Below are 25,576 nucleotides of genomic sequence, written 5' to 3'. Positions count from 1 at the left end.
ACCAGTACTGAAATTAAGGGGCCGCACCTTGGGGCGAACATGTACCGTTCTTATTATTAATTGGTAACCGACATAAATTAGTATGTTATGGCTCCCTGTCTGTGTGAGCGGACGATTAGTTGATTTAATAACATTAACTGTACTTATGTTTAAATGCATTTTGTAATATGAGACCCGATCACAGATGTTTACTAAATGTTTTTCTTCCAAAACTTGAGTTATATTACAACAGCCTTAATTTAAAATCGTATTTTTTGCTTCAGAAATGTAGCTCATTTGAAGATGATGGTCTGCATAGCGCGCATCCACGAATCCATGTTACATCTGTGGCGAAATTTATACCATAGAAGATGACCGGTATGAGTCGTGGGTTATCAGGACGGGAAACAATTAAACCTCTCCCCCCCCCCCCCCCCCACATCCTCTAAGCCCGCTGTGGCCGCGTTACCTACCCCTCTGCCCCTGAAGTAAGAGGCCGACTTTACTTATGCCACGGCCGAATTCGCCAGCGTCAGTTCAAATTTCAGCACGTTTTCAAAATATTACTATCTCTGTATGTATTTTTGTTTGTTAATGAGAGGGCAGCTAGACGGATATGTATTCCACATCTCCTTCTAAACCAATGGACCTATTCCAACAAAACTTGCTGCACATATCAATTACAGTCTGGAAATCATCACTGTGAGGGTAAGAATAACCTACCTACCAAAGTGGTGGGGTGAAAATACAGTGTAGCCCACGAGGCGCGAATACCCACGTTTTAGTCATCCTGTATATTGTGATGAGATCAGTTACAAAGATGCAACAAACTTTGCACGTAATTTCAAGCCTTTAAGAAAACTTTTCTCGCTGGCATCCTCCACAAAATGATGAAAGGAAAAATGTTTTCGTTTACTACATTTTCCCTGTTCATACAGTAAGATTACAAGATGAAGCATGACATCTTGATTTATTACTTCTTTGCTGCTACCTCTATTCACAACACATAATTCATACAGTATTCACATATACCACTGAATGTACCAGAAAAATTATATCAGTCTACGACATATAGTTCAGGAGATACGATGTCATTAACACTGAGATGCGTGAAAAACTGCCGCATCATTCAAGATGTTTAAATTTATTACTTCGTTGCTACTAACTCTATTCGCAACACCTTTTGCAGACAATATCCATATCTGTCACTGAATCTGCCTACCATAATATACCTTTGCACGGCACATAGTTCAGCAGATATGACCTCAAATACTGAGATGCGTGAAAAACTGCCGATCATGCATGACTTAATACTTTATTGCGTCTTTACTACTATTTCAATTCACACACATTTCGCACAAAGTATCTAAATGCAACATTGAATGAACCTAAAAATTATGTTATTGTACGGTACATAGTTCAGAAAATACGTCATAAAATTTGAGCTGCGTGAAAACGAACAGCAGGGTGAGATACAGATGAAATATGTGTACAAATATATGTGAAATATATTTGACATGTGCTTACGCAGCCAAAGCCATGAGTAAAAAGCTCATCCTAAACCCCTGCAACAATTTAAACCAAAGAACCTTCAACATCGCAGCGCGTCAGCTATCGTTGGTTAATATATTAACAAAATAAAAACCCGCCTCGATTGCAAAAAAAGCACCTAGTGTTACGTGTTAACCCAGGTTTCGGCGTAGATAACTACACCTTCTTCAGAACAATAAAACTCACAAGTGCCTAAGAAGACCTTTGTCAATGATTGAAAGAACACCATAGCTATACATTTATAAGCGAAAAAGAAAAGGAAAACACAAACAGTACAGGACTGAAGCGCCTGGAGCCGCTCGGCCACAACGACCGGCGCTAGAGTTTCCTGTTATCATTGATAAGTGTGACAGTTGTTTATGAGTAGCAGAAGCAGAAACATGTTTTACATAAGCTCGACGAAGTATTGAAGCGAGTTTGATATGCTTTGATTTTGCGGTTTTCTTTAATTTAAACTTTTTTTAGGACGCTGCGTTTTATAACACTACATGATAAATCTGTCTTTTTTTTACTACAACAGCCCTCTGTTTCACGTCATAAAACAACAATACTCGAATAAAATTTGAGTTAAACATTGACAGTTTCCATTTTCCTATAAATACTGTTTATTTTTAAGTAACAGATAGGAGGATGAGTATGTAGAACAAAAATGCTCCTAAGGTTACACGCCCCTTTACGTACTTTCACTTAATTTATAGACGGTTCACCGCTTCCAGTTTCTAGGGGAATCTAGTAAGACACTGATAAAAAACAAAAATAAAGCGATCGAAATGAGGTAACGACCGGTAAGTATGCAACACCTAACGAACAGGTAATAGGTTAAGATCTTAACTGACCCACGGTACTAAGAAAACTACCGTAGTATATGCTTACTTATAACAATGTATGGTAGACTGCGGCAGTTTTACAACTCTAGGGAAAATACAGCTGATGTAGAATGAATGTCGAAAAGTCGTGGGAAAGTATTGTGATGCGAGTCGGTTGTAGGCTGATGAAGGCTATGCAGTGCCTTTGCTTTCCTACAGTCCTGGTAGACGTGGGTTTCTGAGGCCTTATGTTCAAATCGCTTGCTGTGTGGCTCACAGAGACGACGCGACATCCTTCGTCAAAAATTTGTAGTCATCCTGTAGGGTGGTTTACACGTTTCGTAACACCGTCTCTGCAATACTGAAAATCCACGCTAGACAGGGCTGACCTCAGAAACCCTAATTACTGTGTAATCTCCGATACGCGATGACCCATGAGGGTTAGCATCAATTACCAGGCCAGGTCCAAAGTTTGTGAACTCGTGACGTGCCGCCTTGTTCACTGCGCAAATGTCTGCAATAGACTGCTCAGATATCGTGTCTGAACTCGCGCCATGCACAACATCTATTCGCAAATTTCGGCCGTCTTACACGGAACAAATTTCTCCTGACTTTTGGTCTCTTAGTTTATTTCCCGAAGAGATGCAACTCATCCGTATGGCTTAACGATGCTAACATCAACCTGTGTATAATATTCCGGCAGTAAAATAGTCCCCGATGGGGACTACTCAGGAGGATTTTGTCATCAGAGAAAATAAATCTGGCGCTCTACAGAACTGACCGCGAACTCTTTGATCCTTATCGTATAGATAGCTTAGAGAACTTGAAAAGGGAAATGGATTATGTGAAGTTTGATATTTCTGGAATCACTGAAATGCGGTGGCAGGATGAATAGAATTTTCGGTCTCGTGAGTAAATGGTTATCAACACAAAATGAAATAGGGTTATGTAGGAGTAGGTCTAAGATGAAAGGGGAAAATGGGAATGAGGAGGGTAAACCACTATGAACGGCACGGTGAGCGAATAATCGCAGACAAGATAAACACAAAGCCTCAACCCATCCCAGTATTAGAAGTACGAATGATAGTCATAAGATTTCAGTTATCAGCTCAAAAAAATAAAGTTAGGCAATTAATGTTTTGTCTGTTTGCAGATATATGTACGCAGTCGTCGTACACACTGAAAACGGTGCGTCACAATATTGTTTCACGCCGCTAGACGAGTAGCTATTCTACATGCAAAACGACAAAAATTAATTACGGCGCTGTTGACTTCACCGTTCAGTGCCCTATAACACCAATCATATCCCAAATTAATTGTTGTTGTTGTGGTCTTCAGTGTTGAGACTGGTTTGCTGTAGCTCTCCATGCTACTCTATCCTGTGCAAGCTTCTTCATCTCCCAAAACCTACTGCAGCTTACATCCTTCTGAATCTGCTTAGTGTATTCATCTCTTGGTCTCCCTCTACGATTTTTACCCTCCACGCTACCCTCCAGTACTGAATTGGTGATCCCTTGATGCCTCATAACATGTCCTTCCAACCGATCCCTTCTTCTTGTCAAGTTGTGCCACAAACTCCTCTTCTCCCCAATTCTATTCAATACCTCCTCATTAGTTATGTGATCTACCAATCTAATCTTCAGCATTCTTCTGTAGCACCACATTTCGAAAGCTTCTATTCTCTTCTTGTCTAAACTACGAGGCCTGTTCAGAAAGTAAGCTCCGATTGATTGCCAAATTGAAACCACAGTGAACATCAGAAATGTTTTACTTGTAACAATTAGCTACACCTTTCAGCTACTTCTCTACGTAGTCGCCGTTCTGACTTAGACTTTTGTCATAGCGTTGTACCAACTTTTCAATAGCCTCATCATAGAAGGCAGCCGCCAGTGCTTTCCGCCAATTCTCCACGCTGGCCTACACCTCGTTGTCTGTGTCAAAATGTCTTCAAAGACAGCGGTTCATGTGACCAGAGATGAAACTCAGGGGGAGACAATTGCGGACTGTATTGTGGGTAATCTCACATTTCCATTTGAAAACGATGCAGGAGCATCTTCATTGCCCCTGCAGAATGCGGCTGAGAATTGTCTTGAAGAAGAAACAGCACGACAGTTATGTAATGTTAGCTGCATAGCTTCAGGCGAAATTTCTCACCAGGCCCTCGTACTCGGCGGCAGACACTATTTTCTAGACATCTTTACGCACTCACTGCGAGCTCAGAAATGAGAAGAGCGACGTGATGCTAAATGGGGTTATACTAGAGACACTACCCAACACATCTGTGCAAAGCTTTATCGGATTTTCATAGTCGTTTCCATTTCGCGACCGATCGGAGCTTACTTTCTGAACGCCCCTCGTATTTATCGTCCATGTTTCACTTCCATACATGACTACACTCCATACAAATACTTTCAGAAACGACTTCCTGACACTTAAATCAATACTCAATGTTAACAAATTTCTCTTCTTCAGAAACGCTTTCCTTGCCATTGCCAGTCTACATTTTATATCCTCTCTACTTTGACCATCATCAGTTATTTTGCTCCCCAAATAGCAAAACTCCTTTACTACTTTAAGTGTTTCATTTCCTAATCTAATTCCCTCAGTATCACCCGACTTAATTCGACTACATTCCATGATCCTAGTTTTGCTTTTGTTGACGTTCATCTTATACCCTCCTTTCAAGACACTGTCCATTCCGTTAAGCTGCTCTTGCAAGTCCTTTGCTGTTTCTGACAGAATTACAATGTCATCGGTGAACCTCAAAGTTTTTATTTCTTCTCCATGGACTTTAATGCCTACTCCGAACTTTCCTTTTGTTTCCTTTACTGCTTGCTCAATATACAGATTGAATAACATCGGGGAGAGGCTACAACCCTGTCTCACTCCCTTCCCAACCACAGCTTCCCTTTCATGTCCCTCGACTCTTATAACTGCCATCTGATTTCTGTACAAATTGCAAATAGCCTTTTGCTCCCTGTATTTTACCCCTGCCACCTTCAGAATTTGAAAGAGATTATTCCAGTCAGTATTGTCAAAAGCTTTCTCTAAGTCTACAAATGCTAGAAACGTAGGTTTGCCTTTCCTTAATCTTTCTTCTAAGATAAGTAGTAGGGTTAGTATTGCCTCACGTGTTCCAACATTCCTCACGGAATCCAAACTGATCTTCCCCGAGGTCGGCTTCTACCAGTTTTTCCATTCGTCTGTAAAGAATTCGCGGTAGTATTTTGCAGCTGTGACTTATTACACTGGTAGTTCGGTAATTTTCAAATCTGTCAACACCTGCTTTCTTTGGGATTGGAATTATTATACTCTTCTTGAAGTCTGAGGGTATTTCGACTGTCTCATACATCTTGCTCACCAGATGGTAGAGTTTTGTTAGGCCTGGCTCTCCCAAGGCGGTCAGTAGTTCTAATGGAATGTTGTCTACTCCCGGGGCCTTCTTTCGACTTAGGTCTTTCAGTGCTCGGTCAAACTCTTCACGCAGTATCATATCTCCCATTTCATCTTCATCTACATCCTCTTCCATTTCCATAATATTGTCCTCAAGAACATCGCCACTGTATAGACCCTCTATATACTCCTTCCACCTTTCTGCTTTCCCTTCTTTGCTTAGAACTGGGTTTCCATCTGAGCTCTTGACATTCATACAAGTGGTTCTCTTTTCTCCAAAGGTCTCTTTAATTTCCCTGTAGGCAGTATTTATCTTCCCCCTCGTGAGATAAACCTCTACATCCTTACATTTGAGCTCTAGCCATCCCTGCTTAGCCATTTTGCACTTCCTGTCGATCTCATTTTTGAGACGTTTGTATTCCTTTTTGCCTGCTTCATTTTCTGCATTTTTGTATTTTTTCCTTTCCTCAATTAAATCTAGTATCTCTTCTGTTGCCCAAGGATTTCTACTAGCCCTCGTCTTTTTACCTAATTGATAATCTGCGGCCTTCACTATTTCATCCCTCAAAGCTACCCATTCTTCTTCTACTGTATTTCTTTCCTCCATTCCTGTCAATTGTTCCCTTATGCTATCCCTGAAACTCTGTACAACCTCTGGTTCTTTCAGTTTATTCAGGTCCATCTCCTTAAATTCCCACCATTTTGCAGTTTCTTCAGTTTTAATCTACAGTTCATAACCAATAGATTGTGGTCAGAGTCCACATCTGCCCCTGGAAATGTGTTACAATTTAAAACTTTGTTCCTAAATCTCTGTCTTACCATTATATAATCTATCTGAAACCTTTTAGTATCTCCAGGGTTCTTCCATGTATACAACCTTCTTTCATGATTCTTGAACCAAGTGTTAGCTATAATTAAGTTATGCTCTGTACAAAATTCTACCAGGCGGCTTCCTCTTTCATTTATTAGCCCTAATCCATATTCTCCTACTACTTTTCTTTCTCTTCCTTTTCCTACTGTTGAATTCCAGTCACCCATGACTATTAAATTTTCGACTCCCTTCACTGCCTGAATAATTTCTTTTATCTCATCATACATTTCATCAATTGCTTCATCATCTGCAGAGCTAGTTGGCACTACTGTAGTAGGCGTGGGCTTCGTGTCTATTAATTACGGAACTTTATTTTTCGAAGTGATAATTAAAACTGTATGGCCACTTCTCATACACATGCCTAGTAGCTCCGCAGCTGCTGCTGGTGCTGATGATGATAATCAGACTGAAAAAAAGTGTGATGTAATGAAGGAAGTTATTCATTGTATTAAGAGAGATGAAGATTTAAATATTATGACGGGCTGGAGCTCGATAGTAGGAAAAAGGAACAGGTAAAATACTAGGTGAGTGTTGACTGCAAAAAAGGATTGAAAGGGGAAGCTGCTTGGTAGAAGTTTGCAGAGAGCATAACTTTGTCATCGCGAAAAATTGGTTTCAGATTATTATGATGTAAGGTTGTATGCGTGGAAGGCACCTGGGGACACTGACAGGTTTCAGAGAGTTTGTACAGGGTGTTTCAAAATTCTATGTGTTATAGAGGGGACGTAATGGGGAAGGTTAAGACATTCATGTCTGGAAATGTGCGATTTGTGTGTGACTTACGTCTGAAGGTCCGATCGCTTTCAGATCTCCTGCTTCATGGAGCGGAGACAATGAGCTGTGACGTGTGCTCTACAGACACCCATGCTATGGGCAATGTTGCGAGTATTTGTTCTCGTTTACTTGACAACGGACGCCCTCTTCAAAGTTGAAGGTGCTGCTCGTCCTTAGAGTCGGTCAACCTTCCTGACTGCGAAAGTGCCAGTTTCTCGCAGCCGTTGTTGTAGTCGAACGTAAATGGTATGTGATGTCATATATACAACACGAACTGATGGTGGTGCTATCTTCTCTGTTCGTGGGCGTACCGCGAAGCGGTAAATTTGAAAGTGGTCAGATCTTCAAACTTATTTTGCATCCAAACGGCACATTTCTGGGCATCGAGTCATAACACCTTATCTACTAAGTCCCCTGTACAACCTCTAGAAGCTTGTAATAAGAATTCTGAAGTACACTGTATAATGTAAGAGAAAAATTTATAGGCCATGTTTTAAATATGCCAAACTTTTGCAGGAGGAGATATGGACTCTTACCATAATTTGTTAGTTGCGAAATTGGAGAAACATAGGATTTTAAGGAGATGGGAGAGGCATAAGTTGAAATAACGAGAGGTTGTTGAGAGTTTCAAAGAGAGCAGCCTTACGCAACAACTGACAGAGATAGAGAAAATAAATACATCAGAAGACAAAAGGTTAGCTCTGATAAATGAAATAGTGAAGACAGTAAACGATCAAACAGGCTCAAAGACAAGCCATAATATGAATTTTTGGATAACACAGGAGATATTAAATTTAACGGAAGAAAGGAGTAAATTTAAAAATGCAGTACATGAAGCAGGCGAAAAGAAACACAGGCGTATAAATAATGAATCTGATACAAGACGTAAATTGGACAACAGTAGTGGACAAAGATGAAATGTGAAGCTGTAGTAACAAGCAGGTCTTTAGTAATGATGGACGTCAAGCGTAAGAAAACTAAGCAGATCAGTGTGTCTCCTGAATTTATTGTTATTTAAATGAAGGAAGTATTACACGCAACATGAAGTACAGTCTAAGAAACATACACACACACACGCGCGCGCGCGCGCACACACACACACACACACACACGCACACACACACACACACACACACACACACACACACACACACACAAAACACACACACACAGACGGCGCAGCACGAAGGAATTATCCAAATGGGCCGGAAATCGGTAGATCTGATGTACATGTACAGACGAACAAATCATTACAGTTTCAACAATTCCAGAAAAATTGGATGGTTTATTTGAGCTAAAGTGTTGTGGATTGGCAAGAGGGCCAACCCACTAATGTAAGAGGAAGCCGAAAGGCACGCGTTTAAGCTCACGCAGGCTGGCGTGAGGTCTGGAACAGGACAAGGAATTTAGACTTCAGAAAAAAAGGAGGTAACTGGTGGAATACTTAACTTTAATCCATTAATGTTGAACGTAGCTCTTGTCTGTACATTCTTTACAACATCAATAGCAACTAATAATGGCGCCTTGCTAGGTCGTAGCAAATGACGTAGCTGAAGGCTATGCTAACTATCGTCTCGGCAAATGAGAGCGTATTTTGTCAGTGAACCATCGCTAGCAAAGTCGGTTGTACAACTGAAATGAAGTGTCGTGTGACGAGGGCTTCCCGTCGGGTAGACCGTTCGCCTGGTGCAAGTCTTTCGATTTGGCGCCACTTCGGCGACTTGCGCGTCGATGGGGATGAAATGATGATGATTAGGAAGACACAACACCCAGTCCCCGAGCGGAGAAAATCTCCGACCCAACCGGGAATCGAACCCGGGCCCTTTGGATTGACAGTCTGTTTCGCTGACCACTCAGCTACCGGGGGCGGACTGGTTGTACAACTGGTGCGAGTGCTAGGAAGTCTCTCTAGACCTGCCGTGTGGCGGCGCTCGGTCTGCAATCACTGATAGTGGCGACACGCGGGTCCGACGTATACTAATGGACCGCGGCCGATTTAAAGGCTACCACCTAGCAAGTGTGGTGTCTGGCTGTGACACCACATAAATAGCCCCACAAATTGAGCAAGTCAATAAAGTTTTGGTCCACCTCTGGCCCTAGTGCAAGTAGTTATTCGACTTGGCATTGATTGACAGACTTATTGTATGTTCCCCTGAGGGATATCGTTGCAAATTCTCTCCAACTGAATGTCAGATAGTAAAATCCCAAGTTGGTTGGAATGTCTTGCCCATAACGCTCCAAACGTTCTCATTTGGGGAGAGTTCCGGAACCTTGCTGGCCAAGGTAGGGTTTGGCAATTATGAAGACGAACAGCGGCTTGGCGTGATGGGCAACAAAACGAGGCGTAGAATATCGTCGATGTACCGCTATGTTGTAAGGGTGCCGATGATGATAACCCAAGGGTTCCTGTTATGAAATGAAATGACACCCCATCGGGTATCCCACTGCTGTTAATAATTGGTTCCTTTTACTGCTCCCCCCCCCCCCCCCCCCAACCGACTCAGGTGATCTAGTTGCTGAACAGTTCAAAGAATACTTAAGTCTCATTTCAAAAAGGTGCCCCACTCATACAATTATAGTTGGTGGTGACTTCAATCTAGCGAGACTGAATAGTGTAATACCCAAACCCTCCAAAAATAAACGCAAAATTCATCCATTTAAAAAAGCAGATAAAAATTACTTGGCTTCTTCCTAAGAGACAGTTTCCACTCTTTACAATTTGAATATTTAAGCGTAGACCAGATCTGGTTTGGATTCAGAGAAATAGTATGGACTGCAGTTGAGAAATATATACCAAATAAATTATTAAGATATGGTACTGATCCCCCATGGTACACAAAACAGGTCAGAACACTGTTGCAGAAGCAACGAGAAAAAGCATGTCAAATTTACAAGAACGCCAAATACCCAATATTGGCAAAGTTTACATAAGTTCGAAATTTAGCGTAACCTTCAATGCAAGATGCTTTTAACAGCTTCCATAACGAAACTCTGTCTTAAAATATGGCAGAAAACCCAAAGAGATTCTGGTCGTATGTAAAGTACACCAGCGGCAAGACACAGTCAATACCTCCACTCCGCGATAACAATGGTGATGTTGCGATTGACAGTGCCATTAAAGGAGAGTTATACAACACGACTTACTGAAATTCTTTCATCGAAGAAGACGAAGTAAATATTGCAGAATTCGAATCAGGAACTACTGCCCACATAAGTAATTTAGAAGTAAATATGCTCGGTGTAGTAAAGCAGCTTAAATCACTTAATAAAGGCAAGGTGTCCTGGCCAGATTGTATACTAGTCAGGTTCCTTTCATAGTATGCTGATACAATAACTCCATACTTACGAACCATATAGAACCGCTCCGTCATCGAAAAATCTGTACCTAAAGACTGGATAGTAGCACAAGTGATACCAGTAACCAATAAAGAAAATAGGAGTGATCCGCTGAATTACAGACCCATATCGCTAACGTCGGTTTGCAGTACACTTTTGGAACAAAGTACACTGCGCTTGAACATAATGAATTACCTCGAAGAAAACGATTTATTGACAAGTAGCCAATAGGGAATCAGAAAATATAGTTCTTGTGAAACAAAATTAGCCCTTCATTCTCACGAAGTAATGAGTGCTATCGACATGGGATGTCACATTGATAACACATTTTTAGATTTTCAGAAGGCTTTTTGGACCGTAACTCACAAGCGACTTCTAATCCAATTGCGTGCCTCTGAAGTATAGTCTCAGCTGTGCGACTGGATTCGTGACTTCCCATCAGAAAGGTCACAGTTCGTAGGAACTGACGGAAGGTCACCGGGAAAAACAGATGTAATATCTGGGGTTCCCAAAGAAAGTGTTATGGGCATCTGCTATTTCTGATCTACATAGAAGATTTAGGAGACAATCTTGGCAGCTTTTTGATCTTGTTTGCAGATGATGCTATCAGTTACCGTCTTGTAAAGTCGTCAGATGATCACAACAAATTGCAAAACGATTTAGACAAGATATCTGTATGGCCGAAAAGTGGAAATTGACTATAAATAATGAAAAGTATGAAGTCACCATCATGAGTAGTAAAAGGAAATTTCGGTTACACGATAAATCACACAAACGTAAAAGCTGTAAATTCATTAAATACTTAGGGATTGCCGGCCGTGGTGGCCAAGCGGTTAAAGGCGCTACAGTCTGGAACCGCGCGGCCGCTACGGTCGCAGGTTCGAATCCTGCCCCGGGCATGGATGTGTGTGATGTCCTTAGGTTAGTTAGGTTTAAGTAGTTCTAAGTTCTAGGGGACTGATGACCTTAGAAGTTAAGTCCCATAGTGCTCAGAGCCATTTGAACCATTTTTGAACTTAGGGATTACAGTTACGAATAACTTAAACTGGAAAGGTGACATAGATAATGTTGTGGGGAAAGCCAACCAAAGAGTGCGAGTTATTGCCAGAACACTTAGAAAATGCAACAGGTCCACCAAAGAGACGCCTACACTACGCTTATCCGCCCTCTTCTGGAGTACTGGTGTGGGTGTGGGATCCGCATCAGATAAAATCGCCGTAGACATCGAAGAAGCTCAGAGACGGGCAGCTTGTTTTGTGTTATCGCGGAATGGGGGACAGAGTGCCACGGATATGATACGTAAGTTGGGGTGGTAATCATTACAACAAAGGCGTTTTTGGCTCCGACAAGATCTTCTCGTGAAATTTCAATTGCCTATTTTCTCTTCAGAGAGTGAAAATGTTTTGTCATCATCCATCTCCATAGGGAGAAATGATCATCATAATAAATCAAGAGAAATCAGTGCTCGCACAGGAAGATGTAAGTGTTAGTTTTTCCCGTGCGCTGTTCGAGAGTGTAACGGTAAAGGAATAGCTTGAAGATGGTTCGACGAACCTCTTGCCAGGCATTTAATTGTGAAATCCAAAGTAATCATGTAGATGTAGATGTAGGTGTAAATAAAAACATAGGTACTGATAACAGTCACAAATGCCAGATGAAACTGTGTGAGCAAGTGGTAACTGAATAAAAAGATCTCTAGATCTTTTAGGAAAAAATGCCTCACATTGCAATTGCTCTAATTAAACACACAACTGCATTCCCCATAGCCCCATCAACGATGGGAGTGTGCAACCGCTATGGCCCCCCTCCATGGTACTGTATGTGTATTTATAACGACTGTTGGCGTGCAACTCCGAAAACCACCGCTACTCTAATACACGATACGCTACACTCTAAGTGGATTTATAAGTTTCATTTGTCTACAGTATCTCTTTGCAGTACCTGCCTTAGCTTCCAAATTCCATTGACCTCAGCTACCTGTATCAAAGAACACAGTTTTTTCTGAGCTAGAATACATCGCTAGATTCATCAATACCCTCTCATTACCATCTCATTCTGTATTTCTGCTGGTAGTATCAACTACCGCTCATTTTTGTGAGGTGTGTGTGTCCAAAATGGGCCGTCTATGCTGATTTAATAGCTTCATACTTAGCAATTACTTACAATCACGAGCTCTACAAAGATCCGCACCTAAAGACTGGAAGGTTACACAGGCCTCACCAATACCCAAGAGAGTAAATAGGAGTAATATACTGGATTACAGAACCCTTTCACTGACGTCGTTTTGAAGTAGGATTTTGAACATATACTATGTTCGATCACTGCGAATTACCTCGAAGAAAACGAGCTTTTGACACATAGTCAGCTCGGATTTAGAAAATGTCGTTCTTATTAAACACAACTAGTTGTTCATTCTTATGAAGGAACTGATGACGTCGACAGCGGATCTCAGATTGATTCCACATTTATGTATAAACGATTTAGGAGACACTCTGTGCAGCCCTTCAGACTGTTTGCAGATGGTGCTATCGTTTACCGTCTAGTTCAAAAATGTGTGTGAAATCTTATGGGACTTAACTGCTAAGGTAATGAGTCCCCAAGCTTACACACTACTTAATCTAAATTATCCTAAGGACAAACACACACACCCATGCCCGAGGGAGGACTCGAACCTCCACCGGGACCAGCCACACAGTCCATGACTGCAGCGCCTTAGACCGCTCGGCTAAACCCTCGAGTCTTTTCGTCTAGTAAAGCCATCATAATATCATGATTTACGTGGAGGATATAATTAAACTTCCGCTACGTGAGACAACTGTATAGGAACGATGTTCAGACTGTGCACTGCAAGATTCGCGTTGTTAATAATGTTAGTGTCAAGACTTTCCATTAGGCACCGGTACTGGTACGGCGACGTAGGGATGAAACCAGAGTGCAGGCAGTCAACATGGGTCTGGAAAAGGTGAGCAGGACTATATTCGAAGCCGGCCGGTGTGGCAGAGTGGTTCTAGGCGCTTCAGTCGCAGGTTCGAATCCTGCCCCGGGCATGGATGTGTGTGATGTCCTTAGGTTAGCTAGGTTTAAGTAGTTCTATGTTCTAGGGGACTGATGACCTTAGAAGTTAAGTCCCATAATGCTCAGAGCCATTTTAACCTTTTTTTTTGTGTGTCACGACAGCTGAACATTTCACGGTCCATCTTTTCGAAAAGTCCTGCGAACGGTTGTGAACCGGTATCTCTAGTACGATTCCACGCTGTCTTGGATGCGGTTGATCGTCACGTTGAGCACCGTTAGTAGCCTGTAATGTAAACGTGGAATATAAGTCATCCAAACGAGTAATTAAGAAATCCTTTAAATTTAGCTTGCACGGTAATTAGTACAAATTAAACTCAATACCTAGAGATTACAATAACGAATAACTTAAACTGGAACCATGGCATAGAAAATGATACAGAGAAGGCGAACCAAACTTAGCGTCTTATTTGCAGAACAATTAGAGGGTTCAAGATATCTACTAATGAGGCTGCCTACACTACACTTGTCCGTCGCTTGCTAGAGTACTGCTGCGCGGTGTGGGATCCTTGCCATATAGGATTACTGAGGACGCCGAAAACGTTCAAAGAACGGCAGTTCGTTTTCTATTATCACGAAACGAGGGAAAGAGTATTAGGGAGGTAATACACGAGTTGGGGTGGCAATCATTAAAACACAGACTTTTTCGTTGCGGCGTGATCTTTTCACGAAATTTCATTCATAAAATTTCTCCTCTATATAGGAAAATATTCTGTTGACAAACACCTACATAGGGAGAAATAATCATCGTAATAAAATAAGAGAAATCAAAACTCGCACGGAAAGATTTAAACGTTCATTTTTCCCACTCACTGTTCAAGAGCGTAACGGTAGAGGAATAGTCTGAAGATACTTCGATTAACCCTCTGCCAAGCACTTAAGTGTCAACTACAGGGCAGTCATGTAGATGCAGATTTGATGGAGAACTGTAATTTTAATTTGAAATTTGTCCAAAGTAGTGTGTAGAGCGTTGCAAACAATCAAACTATACTCCCTTGTTCATCCCTATCTAGAAGACTGTTTACTTAATTCATTGTTAATATCACATCACATATGTATGTCCTTTATTTCAAATCATTGAACAATCTCTCTTACACGTTGTGTGTAAGACGACAACGAAGTTACAACTCTTTTCATCCGGATTACAAAGATATACAGTGTATAACAAAAATTTATCAACAAATTTGGATGGAAACATCGAACAATGTTACACAATATACATTAAATGTATTCGCAATTGCGAATAAGGACTACCATCAGCTGTAGACTGAATGACGACAATGAAAATTTGTACTGACCCGGGACTCGACTCCGGATTTCCCTCTTATCGCGAGCTGTCGCATTACCAGTTGGCTATCCGTGCACGACTCACAGCCACCCCCAATCTTCCATATGTCGTCAACCATGCGTCTATGACCCGTACTCGTGCATCTTCTTTCCACCATACGGGTTTTGCTTTATTTCGAACTATCTCCAGTGGTCATTGTAACATTGTGATTTTTCATAGAAATCTGTTTGTCTAGATATAAAACAGTTCTCATGTTTTCAATTACTACTATCAAATAGTATTAAATTACAATTACTCTTCACGATTTTTTGTTTCGTACTTCATTCATAATGTTGTTCTATACGCAGGTGTTGGATTTTTAGCATACTGAACTTCACTGACACTAAATACATTATCGTTTTCACGTTGTGAAGATTCGCTTTTGCGAGATGTAGAAAACCAAAAACCGCAAAAGACGGTATATAACCCACAGGGTGGCCACAGAGTACTTTTACCACCTATAATCACCAACATAAACAACTAAAATTAAATAAATAACATGAACAACAGTTTTAGAAGCACTTTCTTGAAATATGAACCATTACTTGTCTAAAGTAGTGCTATGTGCACCGTCGCCCACATGGGGCGACGTACCTCCCAATTAGTTTGAGCGCATCGTAGCTGCTACGGGCACCGTAGGCTTCAAGCACGTAGCAAATTGTTATCACTACTCGGATGAGTATTTCCCTGTATTCAAAATGTGGGACTTCGTGCCATCTACTGTGCTTCATATGAAAATAGTTTTATGTAAATTAACCGAAGATACATCCGATTCTGAAATTAGTTTTCCGGATATTTAATTTTTTCTATGAAAAAGAGCACTATTTTTGATTATCATTTTTCTTTGGTAGGCAGTCTATTTCATTCTATTTTAAGAAAATTATTTGGTAAAAAAATTATCCTTTTGCTTATTAAAGTCTCGTATTGCCGCTGTAACTTTATCTTTTTTGTAATTGGCCACAATTATAGAAAATACATAACACTGTGCTGTCTGTAATAATGTTACTTTATGATGTGCCGTCATATTTTAATCTTGTCTCAATTTTGATTTCTTGGAAATCATCGTTTTCTGTGCTAGCTTATTAAATTGTGACAAAATTAAAATGTGACATTTTAATCTTGTCACAATTTTTGATTTTCTGTGGTAGCTTATTAAATTGTGACGTGAGGAGATTAAAATATCACATTTTTATCTTGTCACAATTTTTGATTTTCTTGACAATTATGGTTCTCTGTGGTAACATGTCAGAGCATGTATGGCATTAGATATACCTGTGATAATTTTCCTGCCGTTGATGATGGTTCATCGGGTAGCAAAATAAACTAACATTATTACAGACAGCACGATGTAACGCATTTTCTAAAATTTTACATGCCTTAGGAAGATAGTCACAATTAGTACGATCTCCGAAATTAAGTAACCCACCGTGCGTCTATCGAAGGATTTGCAGCGAAATTAATGGATTTTTTTTTTTAGCGGAGTTCTATTTGGTTATGTCAATTCAATACAAAATAAAAATAATTACTAATGATTTTTAAAAAATAGTTTTCAATGCAACTTCCTTTTTTGAAAAATAAATAAACAACTGAAAGCTGTTGCCGAAGTTCACGTAATAAGAAGCAGCTGGAAACACGGAAACAAATACACAATTAGAAATGAGCACTTTTACGAGAACAACCAGGCATGATTCCAGGACTCTGTTCTGTTAGGGGTCTCAGTGTCCTCGTGATCTAAGGTGATTTTCAAAATACATTTCATCTTCGGCCACTGTGATGAGGGAAGGTTGGCTCTGAGCACTATGGGACTTAACAGCTGTGGTCATCAGTCCCCTAGAACTTAGAACTACTTAAACCTAACTAACCTAAGGACATCACACACATCCATGCCCGAGGCAGGATTCGAACCTGCGACCGTAGCAGTCGCACGGTTCCGGACTGCGCGCCTAGAACTGCGAGACCACCGCGGCCGGTAAAATGCTGTTTGTTCAAAAATGTTCATATGTGTGTGAAATCTTATGTGACTTAACTGCTAAAGTCATCAGTCCCTAAGCTTACACACTGCTTAACCTAAATTATCCTAAGGACAAACACACACGTCCATGCCCGAGGGAGGACTCGAACCTCCGCCGGGACCAGCAGCACAGTCCATGACTGCAGCGCCTTAGACCACTAGGCTAATCCCGCGCGGCGAATGCTGTTCGTTTCTGTCTTTTTCACCTACTTTTGGGTAATGTAAATCTTCCTTTCTTTTTCTTCAGTGGAACGTCTTGGCTTTCTGTCTTGCCTTAAGGTGTCTGGAATGTTTTTTATAGCCGGTCTGTCCGCCGGTCCATCTGTCAGGAATGAACCTACGAACTGGAATTACTTGCCATTTCCGAGACCGTTAGTTTTCATGCTATATTATCCACCATAAACTGACTAAAGGGTTGGGAAATTGACGTATTTAAAAATATGAATAGTTTCAGTGGGTCTGTGCCTGATAGCAAGCAGCCAACGACTGTTTTCGTTCTGGTCTCGACTGCTGCCCACACAGGGCGATCCGCAACGTGAAACAGAAACTCTCGTTCTCGGATGTGATATTCGAATACTCGGCGTTAGTTCTCGAGAGAACTCGAGACACGTTGCAATCGAGAACTTGCGTCATCGGATTGCCCAGTACAAGTCTAAGGTGATTTCAGGTGTGTATTTCCTGCCAGCTATCAGTCACTGCGAATTTCTACGGTTTCCAGTGGAGGGTGAGCTGATCATACCCTGGCTCGGTTGTCATAGAATTGGACATCCCTTTTGGAGAGTGGACAGAACAGAAAAAAAAAGCTTGCCACCTCTCGGTCGTCGGATTGCCCAGCATAAGCCTAAGGCGACCTCAGCTGTGTATTTCTCTCCAGCTATCAGTCACTGTGCCATTGTGCGGCTTCCCGTGGAGAGTGAGCTGATCGCAGTCTGGCTCGGTTGACAGCGAATTAGCCGACCGTTCTGGAGCGCGGCCCGAACAGGAGCGCCGGCGGCGAGCGCGGGGAGATGGCCGCGATACGGCACGCGCGCTCGAGAGCCGCCGCTTGCGTCACAGCTTTCTTATTCACACGTCCCCCGCATGGCGAGCAAGCCGCCCTTTCGTCTCGAGATGCCGCGGCTGGCCACTGCGGGAGAGCGTACTCGAGTGCGTGCCGCAGTGCAACTCTGGCCAAGACTCCACCACCCTGCAGCAGCCATTACGACGTTCCTTCTGGGAAAACAACCGTATTAGAAAGTCGCTACAAATGCAAAGAGAGCTTCATTTAATCGAAGTCAAAGCCTAGTTGACAAACAAAAGCTAAACCAATCGAAAATGAGTTTAAGGAGAGCAATGCGAGAAACGTTCAGTGAATCTGAAAGTAGAAAGTGAATTCCTCCGGCCCACATCGTTTACGAATTAGGTCCCTTAGGGGGTATGCTGATGAAATAAATCCATTTCTAGCATTCATATACTACTGCTCGCTCGACGAAAGGTCTGTACCTGAAGCCAGAGAAGTTTCACAGGTTACAACAATACGCAAGAAGGGAAATAGAAGCAATCCGCTGAATTGTAGAGCCATATTACTGGCATTGATTTGCAGTCTGATTTTCGAACATGTGCTGTATTCGAACATTATGAATTTCCTTGAGCATAGTCAGCACGGATTTAGAAAATATTATTCTCATAAAGTAATGAGTGATATCGACAGGGGGTCTCAAACTGATTCCATATTTCTAGATTTGCCGAATACAGTGCCATCAGAACAGAGCAACGAATACTAAAATTAGAAGCTTTGTAACAACAACGGAGGCAACTACATAAATATGCTCGGAGATCGTCGGAACTTCCTAAGTGAAAGGAAGCAAGACTTTTTTTTTTTTTTTCAAAATCTTCACGACATAGCGCACATCATCGATTTGAAGATCTGTACAGTCGAAAAAGATAACCAATTTTTGATGAACTGAAACGGGCACCAAGGTTCCCACATGAAATCAGTCGTCTATTATTTGAGAAAGAGAACTCCTGAGCGAACACAGGCAGCCATTAACAGACTAGAATGAAACTAATATGAAAGTCAACAATTCAATAAATACGTATTAATGTACTTAAAATGCAAATTTTATATGAATATGTATCTGAAAATAAAAGAAAATTGAAGTTCACTAGTAGTTTAAAGCTGATCCATCATCAAGGTGGATGGCGAAAGCCATGTGTGTATTCAAAAGATTGTATTCCGTGATGAAGTTGAATTACGACCACAGGAAGGGTCTGCAGTTTGTTCTGTTCGTATTTTTCTTACCAGTATGTAAATCTAAGCATGATCTTGTCCCGTTTGAGAAGCCAAAGCATCATATTTGGATTTCAGAATTCTTTCGAAACTTTGTATACGTATATCAGATCATGGATAGTGATACACCACGTGTGGCTTTACAGAAACTGAAAAATCATTTATGGTTCCCGTATCGCGTTCTGACGCCTCGCTATTCTGAATCAAAGACGAAAAAAATCAATCTTCTGGATCATAAACGAAAAAGGTCACTACAATGAATCATTAAGCAGAATAAAAATACGAAAACATATAAGGCTTCAAGTATGAATCGACCAAATTCAAAAAAGTGTAACTAATATGACTTAACAGTTCCTCTCTAAGAAAGTAAGAGTATCTTTAAACAGATTATATTTGATTGACAAGTTCCTTAAGACAGTTTCTTCACAGTGACATAAAAATGAAATCTCATCAACACTCGACGTCTAGTTACTAAACTAAAGGTTGTAAATTATCCGGCTCAGACAGATGTCTAGCTCATGGAACACTGCAATAAATAATTAAAAAAAACGAGTAACGGAAACTATAAATATTTGAGATAAGGTCCTGGGCAAAAAGAGATTTTATTGAAGAATAAAGAGTAATTTTCTCGTCATATTTGCCTCAAATGGTAAGTAAATAGTACGTTTATAGGTTGTGTCATTAAAGGTAATGCAGCAATACGGTATTAATAATTAAGTTGCAAGAAAAATATTTCGTTATAAAGCTACTTCTGAACAATAGTTTTTAGATAAAAAGTAAATACGGTATTCTACGATTTTTAAATGGAAAGACACCGAAATACTGTACAACTCTTTTTTTTTTTGTACTACGAAATCAAACTAGGTGGTACCACAAAGAAAAGACCGAAACTTGCAAAATAAAAGTCTAAGTGTCATGTTATACTTTTGTAAGAAATGCGAAAATCGTAAGTTTTATGTAAACTTTCTTATACTAAAATTAAAAAGTTATTAAATGTTATGTTAAACACTAATAATTAAATCAGGCAGATGACACTTCATCTATAAAATTAAAGCAGCAGCTGCTCATTTAATTGGTCAAAGAAAAAAATCAACTTTCCTAGTGATAAATGTGTGTTCTACAGTTGATCAAAACAACGAAGAGATAAACAAACTTCTTTTTCTGTTGGCTGAAAAATATTAATGTATTACACGCAACTTAATTTTTATGTAAGTTATACAATTATAAAAGAGTTAAACTCCGGATGGCTTCACAAAAAAAGAACGAAAGTGACCGAGTTAGTCAGAGGCTGGAACGAGGAACTGAGCAGCTAGACCGAGGAAGGAGACCGAGGCGGGAACGATACCGGCCGAAGTGAACTGTGAACGATCATTCCCGCGAAAGAGACCGACCGCGACCGCTGTGAACTGAGAACAATCGTAGGACCAATGGAGATATGATGTCGACCCAGGGCGGAGGCGCTCCTGGCTGCCCAAAGCATGTAATCAGAACCGCATTGTCCCCCTAGCCCCGCGTACACAGATGCAGCAGTCTTCTTCCGAGACATTTAGAAAGCGGAAGACAACACATGGACCCAACGAATACACTAAAGAGATAGCCATGGCGACACACCTCCTACAATAATGGGCGTTTTACATGTATCCCTTCCGGCAATGCACTTTGTGCAAAAGGCATTGTGCGTTGGCCATCGAGTTCGTGGAAGGAAAGTGGAATAAGGAGAAACATGAAGGTCGTGAAAGCTACTACTTGGGAGTTCTGAAAAAGACAGCTAAGAAATGGCGGTCGCTGATTGCTGTCCAAAATTTTTTTGAGAGATGATCGCGTATTGGTAGTTAAAAACACGATGCTCTGGCGTAGGCCTGCTTCCATGTGATTCTCGGAATGGTGCGAACAGGACAGCGAACGATTAAGGGACGATTTTTATGCTGTGTACAGAGGGAAAATTTAACAAGTGTAAGAATTACACTATTGGCTAGCGCCAAGCGAACTTTGTGCTCATCGGTTGGCGATGTTTGGTAAATTTGTGGTGAGGCCTTATGGGACCAAACTACTTAGGTCATCAGTTCCTAAGCCTACACGCTACTGAAGCTAACTTAAACCAACTAACGGTACGGGCAACACACACACCCATGCCCGAGGGAGGTCTCGGACCTCCGACAGGAGAACCGCACGGATCGTGGCAAGGAGCCCTAAACCGCGCGGCTTGGCGATGTTGTTTCGATGACGACTCAGAGCAGAGCAAGCAGGAAGACTGGTACTTTTCATTCTCGTGAAAGAACTCAGCCGAGTACCAGGCAGTCATTTTCGTATCAGCATTCTGATAGCAGATTTCACTCTGGTAGGAGACGTCATCCCAACGGCGCTCTGGTTACAGACGCCGTTGCGCAGACGTCTCTAGTGGTAGACTTACACGCAGACAGAGTGAGTTCATTTGCAGAGCAAACTGGGGCGAAACATCCATCTGCAACACTCAATCTACTCGTCTACATGGAGATAATAGTGAGAATATCTAGAAGCTATGGCTGGTTAGGGCTGAACTAAGTTAAATGTTTCACCCGCTTCATTAAAATTCGTATGGCCTTTCACGGAAATTGGAAATTTGTGATAAGTTCCTATGGGACCCAGTTCGGAACCGCGCTGCTGCTACGGTCGCAGTTTCGAATCCTGCCTCGGGCATGGATGTGTGTGTTGTCCTTAGGTTAGTTAGGGTTAAATAGTTCTACGTCTAGGGGACTGATGCCCTCAGATGTTAAGTCCCATAGTGCTTAGAGCCATTTGAATCACTTTTCCTAGCCGGCCGAGGTGGCCAAGCGGTTAAAGGCGCTACAGTCTGGAACCGCGCGGCCGCTACGGTCGCAGGTTCGAATCCTGCCTCGGGCATGGATGTGTGTGATGTCCTTAGGTTAGTTAGGGTTAAATAGTTCTACGTCTAGGGGAATGATGCCCTCAGATGTTAAGTCCCATAGTGCTTAGAGCCATTTGAACCACTTTTCCTAGCCGGCCGTGGTGGCCAAGCGGTTAAAGGCGCTACAGTCTGGAACCGCGCGGCCGCTACGGTCGCAGGTTCGAATCCTGCCTCGGGCATGGATGTGTGTGATGTCCTTAGGTTAGTTAGGTTTAATTAGTTCTAAGTTCTAGGCGACTCATGACCCCAGAAGTTAAGTCGCATAGTGCTCAGAGCCATTTGAACCACTTTTCCTATGGCACCAAACTGCTGGGGTCATCGGTAGCTAGGCTTACACACTACTTAAACTAACTTATGCTAAGGACAATACACACCCATGTCCGAGGGAGGAATCGAACCTCCGACGGGGGGGGGGGGAGCAGCACGAACCGTGACAAGGCGCCTAAGACCACGCGACTGGCTTTTCGTGACTAAGCGGACAGGCACGGTTGCATGTGATCTCATTTTATATTTCTGTCACAACAATCGAACACTGGTTTCATTTCGCGGCTATCTCTGGCGGTATTAGTACTTCAGGAAGTTAATTTGCATTGAACTCTTTTTCTTGGTAAATTGTCTTTTTCATGCCTTTCTTTGCCTATGATAATTATTTTCGCGTCTCACTTCGATGTTTTGTTGTGTGCTCCCTTAGATATCTTGCAATGTCCTTTATCGGTTTGTGCACACTAAGAATCGTTAAAAGTATTGGGATTTATCTGGACCAAGCTTTTGATTTGTAATTAGTAACTACCTTTCATGCAGTTGGCAACGGCCTTGCCGCAGTGGATACACCGGTTCCCGTCAGATCACTGAAGTTAAGCGCTGTCGGGCGTGGCCGGCACTCGGATGGGAGACCATCTGGGCCGTCATGCGGTGTTGCCATTTTTCTGGGTGCACTCAGCCTCGTGATATCCAATTGAGAAGCTACTCGACCGATAAGTAGCGGCTCTGGTCAAAGAAAACCGTCATAGCGACTGGGAGAGCAGTGTGCTGACCACACGCTCCTCCTATCCTCATCCTCAGTTGAGGAGGGCACAAACCGGCATTTCGCAATCATCACTTAACACACGCGTTCGTCTACGTCGTGACTTAGCAGATGATGTTCTTCCGCTTTCCCTCTATAGGGCATAAATCTTTGATACGGTGCCTCTTGAAACACTTTGGGTATCTTGGTTACGAAAGCACACACCTTACGAGCAACAACAACTTGACCACGTTCGAAGAATTCACTTACCTCCTGCATAATGCAGTCGCAACTACACAGAACACTGTCCTAGTCACGACTGGCACTTCTAATGTGTTGAGCAAACGGCATAGGCTCCATTCGTGGTCAAATGCAACAGCGCGACCTGCAGGCTTGGATATCATCTGCATTTATGATCAAGCGTCCATTCCTCGCGGGGTTTCCACATTTTTGTCCAACCCTTGTAGTTTGTGTGTCACACGATAAATAATAAATAACGGATGGTGACAGCTTTTCTATTTTTCTAACGGTAACGAAACCGAGAGCTAAACTCGAAATGAAAGTCTTAGTCGTTACATACGCAATCGCGTAACATAGACAGGTGGCATATGGCTTTAGACTTCTAAACGTCATCTTAAGGCAGCTAGATAGTCAAGCATCGAAGACATGAGGATATGCAGCACGAGATCAGACATGCCTACCTGAGCTGAGACGTTGCAGTTAGACTGTCTCAAGTCGAAATCCATCGTAATTATGTCTATATAACGTGTGAGTGTGACCGAAATAAACAAAGCTTTGATGAAACGCAAACGATGTAACTGTTGATAACACAAGTTCAGCTCTCGAAACAGACGTTGAATAGATAAACATAACATGTGACTATACATACGGTTACTTGAACTGATAAAAAGGTCCCAGACCCCACTGAAGACCCCGTCTAGACGCTGCAAGTGAATCAGTTCCACTCTTAGCCATAACATACCGTGGATTCAGCACAGATACGAGGGCGTGGTGGAAAGTAATGCTTCCGAAATTTCTTTATGTGTAAACTCTTACAGCTTTTTAAACAAAAGAAATGTCATTAACATTCTACATATTTATTCTTCATGACTTAATATTTATTTCTCAACATAGTCACCCTGGCGACGAACACGTTTAACCCAACGAGAAAGCTGTGGCCGAGCGGTTCTAGGCGCTTCAGTCCGGAACCGCGCCGCTGCTCCGGTTGCAGGTTCGAATCCTGCCTCGGGCATGGCTGTGTGTGAAGTCCTTAGGTTATAGGTTTAAGTAGTTCTAATTCTAGGGGACTGATGACCTCAGATGTTAGAGCCTACGAGAAACTAGTTTGTTGATACCGTCACTGTAGAATGTTTGACGTTGTTGACGGAGTCACAATCTCACCTCTGATTGTACCGCCTCATCACTACCAAAGTGAAGTCCTCGAAGTTGTTTCTTAAGTTTTGAAACCGGATGAAAACCGGATGGGGCGAAGTCGGGGCTGTGTGAGGATGATCGATGACAGTGAACTCAAGTCGTCGGATTGCCGCGGATGTCGCAGCGCTCGTGTGTTGTATGGCAATGTCGTGCTGAAGGAGGGGGCGCTCCTTGTTGCACGAACGCTGCGAACTCGAAACTTGGTTACAGTACTCTACCACTCACGCACCGACATAGTTTCGTTTCACATCGCCATGTTACACGGTACAATTCTGAGCCCTCTACTGGCAGAGGGCTGTAAATATGTAGACATGAAGAATAAAGATGCAGAATGTTAGTAACGTATGTTTTATTTAAAGAGCTTTAAGAGTTTTCACACCAGAAATTCGAAGACTTTAATTTTCAGCACGCCCTCGTATGTGCCACTCACGTTATATATTAATGATTCAGCGGATAGTCTTAATTGAAATCTCAGTTTATTTCGCAGATCATGAAGTTGTCATGAGAAAATTCTATTCTATAAAAATTGCAGTAATACACTACTGGCCATTAAAATTGCTACACTAAGAAGATGATGTGCTACAGACGCGAAATTTAACCAACAGGAAGAAGATGCTGTGATATGCAAATGATTAGCTTTTCAGAGCATTCACACAAGGTTGGCGCCGGTGGCGACACCAACAACGTGCTGACACGAGGAAAGTTTCCAACGGATTTCTCATACACAAACAGCAGTTGACCGGCGTTGCCTGGTGAAACGTTGTTTTGATGCCTCGTGTAAGGAGGAGAAATGCGTACCATCACGTTTCCGACTTTGATAAATGTCGGATTGTAGCCTATCGCGA

The 25,576-nt window shown here is 41.9% G+C and overlaps 1 protein-coding gene and 1 pseudogene across 3 annotated transcripts in view; one reads left to right on the top strand and one right to left on the bottom strand.

Annotated features, from left to right (window-relative positions):
• The window catches only part of LOC126249614 (glycine receptor subunit alpha-2-like), a 477,560-nt gene that overhangs the window by 185,885 nt on the left and 266,099 nt on the right, over window positions 1-25,576 (bottom strand). The gene's annotated exons all lie outside the window — the stretch shown is intronic.
• Window positions 23,098-23,215, top strand: LOC126250517 (5S ribosomal RNA; annotated as a pseudogene).

The sequence above is a fragment of the Schistocerca nitens genome, chromosome 3 (assembly GCF_023898315.1).
Source record: "Schistocerca nitens isolate TAMUIC-IGC-003100 chromosome 3, iqSchNite1.1, whole genome shotgun sequence".
Taxonomy (NCBI): Eukaryota; Metazoa; Arthropoda; class Insecta; order Orthoptera; family Acrididae; genus Schistocerca; species Schistocerca nitens.
Note: the sequence above shows the minus strand (reverse complement) of the source record. Positions and strands in the feature narration are given on the sequence as shown.